This window comes from Echinococcus granulosus (assembly GCF_000524195.1).
Source record: "Echinococcus granulosus chromosome Unknown EG_S00038, whole genome shotgun sequence".
Classification (NCBI taxonomy): Eukaryota; Metazoa; Platyhelminthes; class Cestoda; order Cyclophyllidea; family Taeniidae; genus Echinococcus; species Echinococcus granulosus.
In genome coordinates, this window is record NW_020170418.1 from 213,498 (window position 1) to 227,213 (window position 13,716).

Consider the following 13,716-nt stretch of genomic DNA (forward strand, 5'->3'; position numbering starts at 1 on the left):
CGTCACATACTTACTGCTTCCAGCTTGACGAAAATCCACCGCATTCCTCCATCGGGCTTTGCTACATAGCTTATTCATGTGCACAATGTTCCACATTTATGTAATGTTTTGACACAACATAATCTGTGAATAGCGAATTGGCTGAGGAAGTGCTTGTAAGCGATTATGTAGTTTGTCATTATTTTTGCGTAGATCTTTGACGGAATATGTTCTGCCAATTGCGATTTACTAGGATCTGGTCAACCGAGCTTTCGATTGTTATGCAAAGCTTAATGCCACTCAAAGTTTTTCCTCGCAATGCATCTGTCAAAAGTTTTTAAAGATCTTTCAGAAATCCACAACTGCAGTGGAACGAAGGGTTGGCATACCAGCAATCATTTGATTTTTGCAAGATTATTCCCCTATTTACAAAATAAAACGAATGCCTAATATGTGCCGCTCAGTTTGAAATTAAAAGCTTGAAGTAGCATGACTGTAAAGAACCACATTTGATTTGCCATAGCCATGAGGAATTTGACATTTTTTTATTCTTTAAATCAGTAGAAATGATTGACCGATCACCTGAGAGTCCGTGATCCTAATTGGATGACACAAGTAGAGTCAAAAGGCGACTCATATCTCACTAGTGCATTGTAAAGCGTTGGTGAATAACACGATATGATCTCTTTGAGGTGCTGTAGGATCAGATTCTAGCAGCGACCCAAAGTGATGACAGAGGTCAGCTTAATGGGAATTCCTTAACTACTGACTGACTAAAACTCCAACTTATTCACTGACGCTCAGGCTTTATTACGTTCCAATCGCCCATTTAATCGGTCTCAGAGTTCATTTGTTATTAGCTAAAATCAGAAATATATGTCAACATATTTATAATTTTTGGTAAAATGTAAAAGGTAAAAAAGAATGTCATATCTATTCTGCGGATTCTGTATGTGATTCCCGACTTGCTTGCTATTTGTGAGTGCATGGGTCATGCCATCAACCTTACGGCCTGAATATTAAACCTAGAAATTCTTGTTATAAATGGTTTGGTTGGAACAACAGTTTAGCGAACAATTAGGTGTCTGGTTGGAAAACAATAGTAGGGAAAGGGTTCGGTGTATTCACTTTAGTGTGCAGTTAAAGTATTTAATAATTCCGCTTGTAAAAAGGGGAATTTCTATCACAATCAGAAGATTAACGGTATGAAACCAATTTGAAGAAAAAACCAGGAATTTGTAAAAAAATCACCTTAATTCCCTGATAGGACAATTTTAAGCAATTTAGATACAGTGGCTGCGATTTAGGTCTCTTGTAAGGATTTGAAGTCAATCAACAATATTAAAACAACTATGCAAAATATTCCAAGACACTACTACACCAATTCACCATTTTTCGAAAGCAGGAAAACTAATCCATAACAAGAACAGCTCCCGCAGCATGGGTAAAGGAGGAATGCTTCTCCGCATCTGTTTATCAACCAAGGTATGCCCATTTAGCTCCAACCTGAATGGACAGCCTCTCTGGTGTGCCTATACTTAGTTTAGCTGCCAATTTGCCCACAAAGACACGAATGGAAGCGGATTCGAAGTAAGTCGAAACAATTCATTTCACTGACGTCTGGGATCTTGAACAACTACCTCTTAACAGGCACTTCGATGATGCCTTTGAGAAAATAGTGTTGTTGACAGGACACAATTTTTGAACTTGTGTTATTTCACCAGATTTTGGATTAGAACAAGAGAGTGGACCGTTATTTGTGAAAACAAGAAGGACCGGTTGAATAATAGCTGCGATTTATTCCTTCCAACCCGATATGTAGACGTCAGAGCATAAAATGGGTACGTGGTTGGTTATCCACAAAACAATGCCTTACGGCCCAACTGTGTGAACGTTCAGAAGCTTCTTGCATTTTTACAGTAAAAATTGGGCTGGTTTACTTGAGAAAGTAATTGGTGAGATGGAACCGTAGTTACCTGAAAATTCGAAAATTCTTTTAAATAAACCAGCTTGTAAATGACTCGCGAAGTTTTAGCTTTACAAATCTGAGCCTATTAAAGATGGCTACTTTCTACCATCAAAATACTTCCTACTTCGACTTTTGATATTACATTTACTAAGGCTGTTTTTGTTAGGTTATTTTTAGATTCCTGAAGCGAATAATCATCTAAGGAATTCTCGTTGCTAAAACGACTGTATGTAACGTATGAGGTTTGCCTTTTAGCCGTAGAATCGCACGTTCTCGAACAAAATTGACTTCAATAAATACTTAGGTAAGTTTAAAGGTGTGATTCGGCGTTCTGTGATGGATATTTTCATGTATTTGAACAGGAGACAGTCCTTGGACCTACCTCAACTCCTAGACGGTAAATCTATTTTCAGTGACTAGGAAACGAACATCTCATACCTATTAACTATGAAACAGTTGCTAAAAGCGAAAACGAAAAAAGTACACAGCCACCCACTTTGGTTTCTAAAAGCTTTTGCCCTAAAGCGCAAGCTTTAGACTATTTTTCACAGTAAAGACCTTTTAGCTTGGTAAGAAGGGATTCCCCAAATTCCACGGTTGATTTCCGAACTATTGACGCTTCATAGAGAGAAAGAGAGAGAGGCGTGAATTCCCAAAAAAGTAAATGTTTATGGATTGATGCGTTATCTTCAGATCAACAAGCACGCTGACAGCCAGCAAGCACCACTTAGATCGTAATTTACTTAACTTAAAACCACCACCTTCAGTAACATCCCTTTCAATCATGGTGATGTCCATCTGTAATATATAATAATAGTCACTTCTGAATTTAATGAGTAAAGTCTGCATAGTGCAGCGTTTATTAAATCGGAGCTCGTGTCAAACATCCCATATGTTTAGGATCTTTGTGCTTAATGTGAGTTGATCAACGATGTAACGTTGTAAACGAGGTGTTTTGGTACAAACTGGTGTCCCATTTCTTTCAACTCAATTAATTTTCATCAATTAAATGCAAATCCGGAACTTCTGTTAAAAAATACTTTAAGAGCTTAAGGAAGGTCATTAATTTTCCCAATTTAAGAAGCTATTGAAATACCAAAACCTTTCATAATTCTTTTATACCCAAATCGTATGTCAGCTTCTATTAGGATATTGTTTAATTAAAATATGTATATGCACGCCGAATTCTAGGCAAATCGCGGAAACCAGACTTACTTTTGGGTGGTTGAAAGGACAATCTATTTGATATTTTCAACTAAAGTAAAATCGCCTAATGCAAACTAAAAGCCTGACTATAGTCCAGAATTTGGCCTGGTTGTTTGGTTGTTTGTTCACTCAACGACCAAATGTGAAAGCGTGCCAATTCGTGCCACTGATGATTCAAAGAGAGATGATACCTCTGCTGCTGCTGCTGTTTCGAAATCTCGTTATTTACAATCGCCATTTAGTCACAGGACCGCGTTTATTCTATGCCACTTTGATAGCTTTTTACAAGTGAAATGAATATTTGGAGTCAGGATAATATGACAAGCTGATGGACTGCATCACCTTCGCTCAGTCTTTCCCCCGCCTGAAAATAACAAATAATTTTACCACGCTTATGGTCTTTCTCCAAAGTATTAGAAAGCAATGTAATACGGGATCAGTCGTGTTGTGATGAACGTGGTCGGTTTTGCATTCATAAATCCAAATAAAGTGTACAATTTTCTATGTCTTTACTGCAAAAGGCGCTTCCATCAGACTGCATCGGATTTATCTGAGTCTGATTTGGCGCACTTTCACCATACTCATAACGCTAGGACTTTTTGCTTCACAAGACTTCTTTCTTCCAAACCAGGGCCCTCCCATGCAAAAGTAAGAATTACAGTAGTATATTTGTGCTGTCAAAGTACTTTACCTGTAGCCAGTCGCTGCAATGTAGGCCATACATTTCTGCTCACCAGCAAATCAAGGACTACATTTTCTCCCTGGAGATTTTTAAAATTATGAATTCACCCAAAAACGGATTATATATATAGCCGTTAGAAAATGGGCTAGTAATTTTTAGGTGCCAGCTTGGATCAAAAATCAAGTAAGTCTCTTGAGCTAATCACCGGTATGCTGGGCCAACAGAAGTGCGCATTTTATTATAATAAACAAGGAGAATTTAAAAAATACTTAACTTTTGAAGTGTGATAGAAGGCTTTGTGTTAAAAAATGCTACCGCGGCGATTTAACGGTGATCAGCTTTGGATGCCTCCAGTGAATGGTCATTTTTCATTCCCTAATGACTTGTAATTTTCCATTTCTAGAAAAAACCTCGGATCAGCGTGATCACTTTATGCGACACATGCATCCTTACTTTTTAAAGTATTTTAACGCCTTTTTTACGACAAATCAGTTAGTTGACTTGTTATTTTAGAACTGCTTTCTCGTGGGCTTGAGTATGTCCAGTCAAAAGTACTAAGACCAGTCATAAAAAAAGCCATAAAATACCTGTGCAAGTTTAAAAAAAAACGTTTCCTATTCATTGCGTCTACTGCACTGGCGACACAATGCGGGATCGTAGTCCGACTGCAATACCATAGCGATGGCGTCGCGTGCGTGGTTTAATCTCGCAGCCACTGTGCTTACTTTGTGACACTCCCCGGGAAAATTTGCATTCCGGAGAATGTAAAATAATTGAGGGTGAATCGAAAGGATTGGTATGAATTAAATCACAAAGAAGTGGCTACCAAGACTGCAGATGGGACAGAGTGAAACTAGTGAGCCCATGAAAAGTCCGTACACAAGTACAATTCAATCAAAACGCATGTTTATGGTGCTAAGGTATCAAACGTAGCAAATATTGTCTCTTTTTGTATTACATATAACCATTTATTGCATGGCGAATATCTCTTGATAGCAACTTGGATCACTTGAATAATAGTGTAATAATCAAAGTGGATTGCACTTATTTTAAGGGATACGAACTTTAACTTCTGGATTTTCATTAGGTAAATCAAAGGCTATGCGGGGCATTCTCAGTTGTCTGGCAAGGTTTTGCATTAAAGAAATGATGTCACATTTTCAAGTCCCTAGACAGCATTTTCTGAGAAAACCAAAGTGGACAAGAAAATTACGTGCGAATATGCAAAGCGTTGATTGGACGAATAGCTCTCGAGGAAGAATGGCCATATTTGATCCTGCTATTCTACTAAATGGTTTAAAGTTAACGTCCCAAGTGTTGTGTTGCTATGTCGCTGTACCGGATCAAACTATATGCAGACTTATGTCAAACGAATATCAAAGAATTTCGGTAAGTAGTTCGTTGGCTCTACGAAAATCTTCGTTTGCATTCTGCTTTCTTATTCTGATGGTCGACCTCCGGTTAAACTTAGCTAAATAGATAGGAATTAAAAGGCTAGCGAGTCGCTTATTTGGAACATGGGCTAAATATCCAGTGTTTTTGGCTTTCCACCTTAACTTGAATGACAAATAAATACAAAATCGTTTTTTAAACTTAATGGACAGTTTACTACCAAAAGCTAGTGCTGTTGCCAAACTCATTCTCACCAAGTATGGAGCTAATTTATGTAGCACTCTAGTTAAAAGATAGTAGTATTAGACTTCTAGCATAAAATTATCTCTGCACCTTAGTGAAGACTTATATGGTGAACTAATGCCATCTAAAATGGAGTATCAAGCGCCAGTATCAAACTAAACCAATGCCAATATTTTGCTTTTTATTTAAAGTTGGGAAAATCTTTGATCCTCATGCTGCTCTGTACAAAATACGTGCACTTTTGAATTTATTTTATGCAATCGAATCGCAACGGGTGCTGCATATGACACCCTTCACTGAGCTCTTCGGTTGACAAAGGCATGCAAGTCGGTAGTCACACCAACTGATATTTCAAACACACGTCTTAACTGCAGGTCAAGCACTTAAAGTAATGTTTCGGTGTTGTTTTCGTTAACTGTTTGTAGTTTTATAGCGATTATTTGTATCGGGTTGTAGTTACTAAAAAGTGGTTGCTAACTCGTCTCCTTCCAGTCCGGTACATTCATTCAATCGAGGTAACTCACATATCCGATTCCTTTTGCTACCATTCAAGCGCATAAACAGTGGGTAATTCTTATTTCAGTGTTTTTGTGAATGTCTAAAGTTCAATGAATCCAGTGAGGACATTTTTATCCCGATGCGCCTTTTGAAGACTGTCAGAGATTTAACAGCGTCGTTCATTTTTTTGGTTACTCTGACAATGTGATTCATAGGCAATGCTGACCTGGCAATCAGGGAATAATAAGTTTTAAATACAACAATTCAACATCGATAGGTTATAAAAGTATTTTAAGAATTTTGAGAAAATCCACTTACACATTGGCTTAAACTTTGTGCCAAATATGCGAAAAATGATTTGAAAAGCCGTAGTTTGGGTGTATTTTACGCTGGTGGGGGCAACCAGAGAAAATTGGCACTAGAACTAGTGTTCCATTTTTCGTGCAATTTGTTGGCATATCCGTTGCGACATCTAAATTTGGATATTCGCAAAAACAAAAAGGCCAAGACAATGACCTCTGTAAGGATGCAAGTTACGGCTGGGGAATTTAATGCCTGGTCTGGTGAGCCATATAAGCTCCTAACTACTCTATTAAGTTGGCTGATTTTCCTACGAAACCCTTGTAAAGTCAAGGGATGCTTATATAGATCTTGTTTTTCTTTCATTTTCAAGGGCTTTGGTTTTATCTAGAGACACGTAATACAAGATTACTACTGAATTAATCAGTCAGTCTAAGTTGTAACCCATGTTGTATCTTTTAAGCAAGTTTTGTATGGGGTTGCTATGTTAAATGAAGCAAACAGCTGCTTTTGCACTGTCTGCTCATGCATTTCCATGATCCTGAGAGTTTAATGCATAAATGTACTTCAAATTTCCGGCCTACAATAGGGAACACTACACTGTTACTTATTTTGGCCTGTTGACTATTAATTTGAAAAGCGCTTCATTACAAGCGCAGAATAACTATTAGCAGCCTTGCATTTTACCATGCATGCAATCTTTCGTTCAAATCCCAGCCACTTTCATCCAACAAGAGGAGCATTCCTTGTCTTTATTAGCTTACAAAACTATGATGGATTGCACAGAATGGTGAAAATAACGTTTTCAATTGAATCATCATTCTGACTGCATGAATGACGGCCACTGGGTTTTCCATGTGTTACTGGCACATGGGGCACGTGGCATCACACCAATCCGCCTCCGCTCCCGCCGAGGTGTCGTGTATGTGCGTGCACGTGTGAGCACGTGCGTGACACGACCTCTGCCGTCTCGGGGTGGGTATGCAGCGGGCGCACGTGTACAAGCTCTGCTTTTAGATAATGTTTTATTTGCAACAATTTCTATTTATTGCCGCCTACAGCAGGACTAAATATGCACCATTTGCTAGAATGCATTTGTAAAAAGATCTTTCAATTTAAAATCTTATCCTTATTCTTACGATGTAAAAAGGAAAAGCATACCACGAAGAGAAATCGGCTTTACACTAGCATTTAATACAAAGATTTGACTTTGCATGTAATATATAGTGGGTTACCCTAACGCTTAAATCCAAACAACCCTTATGCTAATTTGATGCCCACGGATTTGTTAAAGGCAAATTCACAAGCAGCACAGGGAAAATTATCGTCTTAAGAGTCTGTTTATCTGTTTGAAAACGCAGAACGCAAATACCTCTTTAGGTAGATAGCAAAATTTATTGCTCCCATTTGCATCAACTGTCAAACTGAAAGGTTCCTTAAACCCGGAAAAGTGGTCGTTTACGGACTGCTTCGTAATCCGCAAATAAAAGGCGTGGTCTATCGTTAACGTCTAAATGGCCTTTTAAAATCACAAACTCTCTGAAAAGGGCTAAACTATCAATATGTAGGACCGACTACAGTCCTTGCTTCAGACCCGGTAGACTACGCATTACTTTAGGCCTTTTGTGAATTACCCTTTCCTGTAAAATATTTATCTTCTTGTATATGGTGGTTGTTCAGATATGGTTGTACTAAATTATTGTCTTCAGAGCGTAAATGGATCTACCCAAAGCATGTGGCGGCAATGAAAGTTTTATGAATTAGGAAGTGTTGAAATGGAGGGACAAAGTGATAAGTTATGCACTACACTGAGATAATACCGAGTAACACTTTTGCCTTTATTTCAGCTGCACAATCTGGTAGTAAGATCATTTAATCATTGCCTATAAGGCCTCACGTATTCTTAAGGACATTAGTCATGCTGCAACTATTTTAGGACATCGAGATATCCTACCAAAAATTCCTTCCCAAGTTTAATCGATTTGTAAATAATCATAAAGAAAAAGAATGCGATGTAATAACTAGTTAGTTAAGAAAAGTAATTTTTCTGTAATTAATGGGGCACATTGCTAGCTTCTGGCTGGGGGCATTGTAGTGTTTGCAAAAGAGTCGTCCCTGTGATAGAACGGCTGTGGTGTCAAGTGGTATACGCAGTGAGGGAAGCACGCAATGTTGGTGGAGTCACTCCATTTCTGCGATAAAATCTGCTCTAAAGAAAGTGCGAATTCCATCAAATAGTCGCTAAAGCTAACGTTTGGTAACTGGCACATCCACACTATTATGTAATAAATTTTGCTTACTTTAAAACAAATCTTTATATCAACATTTCCGTTCAACATCCACTGAAATAGTAGCTATTTTGTTGGCGAAAAAGTAGTTAGAAATTCCTACTTGGTTTAATTATGTGTGGTACAATGTGAACCTTTCCAGTTTGCCAAAATGCGTTATTCACGCTAGTCGTGAAGGCCTCTGAGTTTATAGTGCATTAGCCCCTTGCGATTTCAGCGGGGAAATCGGGTAATGGCGCTTAAAACATTGTTTCTAAATTCCCCGTTTTCAAGGCAGAATTGACAACCAAAAGTGTACCCAACAGTTGCACTTTACGGAACTTGTCGTGTAAATATTTTGTTGCAATTTTTTTGATATTTTTTTTGAATGATACCTACTGCAGGTCAGTCCGATGAGTCCAAGCCATGAACATTCGCGTGATCTCGCAGTTTGGACGGCACAATGAATTGATAATTCAACGTGACTTATCATGAGTTTAAAACAGACAGAACTCAACGCTAGAGAATAGTCTCTGAGTGAACCATCCTCTGCCAGTTTACAAACAGCAGCCTTAACCTGCATTCTTAATTTGTCGTTAACAGACGCTTCTTGTTAAATCATAGTAACAAATCTTTGTATATGACCGCATATTGTGTACATCAAATTCGGACGTTTAAAAATCCCCTGAACGGACGGAAGACTGACTTTTTGATGAATTGTTCACAAACATAGAGCAGTCTCCCTGGCTAAAGATAATTTACATAGGTAAGAGGCGGATAAGAACCAGTCTGGGAAGTAGAGCTGATGTAAATGAAGACAACTGACACAAGTTGCACACTTTGGTCGCTACGGTCAACATTCTGCCTTATCCCGCACGATTTGCACGCTGTGGAAAAGGGCCACTATCGAGTAATCATTTCTTAAAATTACCGCTCAATTAAAATGTTATTTTCGTTTTCAAATGGGAAGATTTCCCATACGCTCAGCTGAATTGAGACTTTACAGGACTAATATATTCTTCCATAATAGCCCTTAGCACTAATGAAAGTGAGGCTCTCTTCAACAATGTTGGGTTTGCCCATATCTTCTTCCATACACTCGCAGAAAGCGGTAATTTTCCGGTGAAACGTTGGCTGGTAGGTTGAAGAATACTTCTAAAGGTTCAAGAAGTTCCCAAAGTAACGCATGTGATGCGCCTCACTTTCATTATAATAGAGTGTTTAATAGGTAATACAAACAGGGGAGCTTAAATTAGAAGATGGGAATCAACTGAAGAATGCAGTTTCGGCACCTCGCTCCTTCTAGAGACAAACGCGTGACTGCTACGTACCCTGACAATTGGCTGTCTGCCTAATCCGCCACTCACGTCGAATGCAGCCTCAAACCATGATGCGGGAGCATCGTGTGCACAAACCGGATTCCTGCCTGCATCCAACGCGCCCTGTTTTGGGCAATGCGATTTCGCAATGCCATTGCTTTAAATCACAGGGTTTGGCACAATTGCCAAGGCACTGGAACTGGATTAGATCAACTGGCTATGCTTGCAGAAGTAAGTTTTAAGTTTTGCTTCTTTTTAAATAGCAATGAACAAACTGCTATGATTTTGATGTAGTGTGGGTACGCAGGAAGAGGGCCCATTAAAGTATTTACTCAGTATTGTAAAATATTTTGAATATTTTAATTAATGCAACCGAAAGAGTTTAAAATATTACTAAGCAAGTAAAATGCAAAGTCCTGTGAACGGTTTTAACAGGCCAAGGCTAAATAAAAGATACGCAATTGCACGAAATTTACCCAAAAAAAGGAACAATATTGCTGCAGCAGTAAACCCCATGCATGAATACTATGCAGAGTTGGCGTTAAGTGATTGTATTGCATAAGAGTAGAAGCTAATTTAATTCCTCCTTAAACACTTTACCTGTTATTTCCCACAGTGTTGGTCTGCGCGTTTCCAACAGTGGTATGGGTTGTTGCCATTCGTATTACCACTGAAAGGCCTTCGAATGGACAAAAGAACGTGCAACTACTAGTTGGGTTAAAACGCAAAAAAGCAGTTGATTTAACTGCTCCAGACGAAAGCCCGCCAGGACAATATATTATTAGCTTCTGCCGGGGTGCATACCACACGAGCATATAAATAGCACACATGCACATCCCAGAACAAGTAGTTCCACTTTGAAGTGGGAGGAAGGAGGGGGGTTAAGTTTTCATCAATCCGCACTCTCACGTGACCTGCATCCTCAGCGTAATGCCAGACCGCCTTCTCCCCCGCCTTCGTTTGTAGCAGATATAAAGCCACTTCTTTCTAGCTCTCGTCATCCCACTCTCTTACGTTTCTGAACGAAGAATTGCACTCCAAATTAAGGTGTCCAAATTACTCTTTATGATGTGCTTATTAGGCTGGCTGAGTAATATGGATGCCACAGTGAATGCATTGAATGGTCGGTTGCGCACGAACCTCACCGAGTCCTGACTTCAGTCTTATTCACTAAAAGAATAACAGTTGTGAAAAGTCTAGACCAAGACTGCTCTAAACCTTTAAAGGCATTCTGTGAGTTTCATTCTAGAGTAGTCCCGAAAGCTAATTACAGCGTATAAAAGGCTCCGTCTTCTTGCATAATGAGAAAGAGGTTCATTAATAATCCATTAAATGTGTCTTACAGGCAACTGGAACGCAGGATTATCATCATGATGAAATTATTGCTGCTTGGTGTGAAAACAAAAAACGGTGCAAAACCTGCTGACTTGGAAACCAAAAAGGAGTTCAAGTTTTAATTTACCTATAACTTCATTCACTTATCCAATTAATTCTACCTTTATTTACTTAGTTATTTACGCTGAGGCGTAGAAGAGAGGAGTATCAACAACTCTTACTAGTAACTTTTCTATCCGACGACCTTTGTGATCTTCTAAGCTTAACCTTCACTGCTGATAATTGCCATATACGATCCAAAAAGAGTTGAGGATTTTTCGTATTGTATTGCTGATCTACTTTCCTCGTGTTAAGTTCCTGACTAAAGCCCATTAATCCAGTGAAATCATTGTAACGCTCTAAGTAAAGACAAATTAATCATTCAAACGCCTTTGAGGGTATGACCGGGGCCGATGACACTATAATTTGAAGTAGATAAGTAATAAAGTGAGCGCCAATGAAATACCCCTCATTGAATGATTCGTGTATGGGATAGCCCAAGTAATGAAGCGGTACCTAGACAATCTGAATAGACCGAACGTTTCACGGCGGTGATGCGGAATGTTCGAGAGCACGGTAGAAAGCGGTCTGAGAAGTGAAAGACAACTGTGTTAAGCGGTCAACTTTGTAGATGAGTTTCACTGGAATTAAAGCGGGTAAACTTCCAAACTAGTTAGTTTTTTACGTCCTATCCTTATTTTAAGTGCGAAAATAGACAAACGCTAGTACTTTATCCAATAGTTCAGCCGTGCTCGCTAAAACCTTGGAGGCTATAACTGACAAACGTATGCCAAAAACAAAGGGTTGTCAGTTCCTTCGACACAAGCAAATCTAGCTTATCCAAAGCCTAAAATCTGTACATGAAAAACTTATTTGCTTTACAAGCTTAGTAAAACAGGCGTTTAATTGTAATTGTAGAGCAGTCAGAATACAGTCCATGTAGTGTTGCGTTCATTCAATTTTGCGACGAGACTTCTGGCTTAATCAAACTCTAGTTAAGTACACGGTAAAATTAACACGTGAAATATGACAGAACGAATTTTTGGATCTCCCTCGCATTTGTCACCACACAATCAGATGCCTGCACATTAGTAAAGCGTTTCTAATGGTTCATTTCATCATAACATCCCCTTCACAGCTTAAATAATAACTACTATAATCAATAAAATTTGGAGCCATTTGCGAATGAAGTACTAGTAATATTAGGGTTTACCAGATTACCGTTAGACTTATGTGGGATGATATTTCTTAGGCGGCCAGTTAAGAGCTTGCTTTATGAGAAATAAAAAGTCTCACATTAAACAAAGGTAATACAAGTGGAATTTGAATTCACATTCTCTCTTATTGTTAGAATGTCCTTCCTGTTTTATTAGCTCTTAAATTATTTTCTCCGAAACTAATAAACAACGGCTCTTGGTTGTTCACCGGAGGCAATAATGAATACACCTGCTACTTGAATTACAAAGCATTCTAGTATGTTTTGTTTACGAGTTCTCAGATGATCTTTTGTTAAATATGCGGATTTTACAAGACCTTAATAGATGTATTTAAATTTTAAATATAAATGGGTACGAGGCTTGATTTAACCGCACAGTCTCCGTCATAACGCTTCTCTTAACTGCGAGGGCATCTAAGGCCCGCTGGCTATGCACCCACCGAAAGCTAGGGTCCTTCAGCCACACTTAAAAATGTCGACTCCCCTGTACGACCTACGACCACATAAGGAAGACTTTGAGCATCCCTACATCTTATCACAAATCAATACTGTATTTTTATGGAAATTAATGATTACTTTAGGATGTATTCACTTAAGTACTAATACTGTCATGTTGTAACGCTTAAGAAAAGGAACATATAGCTATTAAGTATGTCGTAAAGCTCTTGGAACACTTTGTAAGAATTGAACGTTGCGGTTTGTACCGCTACGCTTTCCGCATTAAGTAGAATATTCATTTGCTTAGTGGAAAACTAGTTCAGGTGTAAGTTTATTAAAGGCAATTTAAGCTGATTTTATGGTTTAGAAGTCCAAAGACTAGTCTGGTATTTGGTGGAGCGCAACACAATTTTAATCCAGCAAAGTCATAGAATCTCTCCATAGTAATTACGAAATAAATAGCGCGGTAAGCAGTTCGTTGCATATGGGTCCGATACGCAGGTAATGCATTTCAAGCCAATGTATCCCTAAAAGTGTTATCCATTTATGTAATGTACGGTTCTTTGAATGCACCCCTTCGAGGAGAGACAGTCAGTGGACACGGATCTCGCCGCCGAAAGGACGTCTCCTACCGCTGAGAAAGAGTGTAATCGAAGTAAACATAGCACAATTTCCCCTTTCTCATTAATAGCGCGACCAATAAATAATGCCATTAGCTAATCAGTCTACCCATTCCAAGGGCATAAAGGTCGGGGCGATGGAGAGCAACGGCCAACCAATTCCTGAAGTAGCTGGAAGCTATTGTGGTAAAGTTCAGTGCCTTATTTCTAACT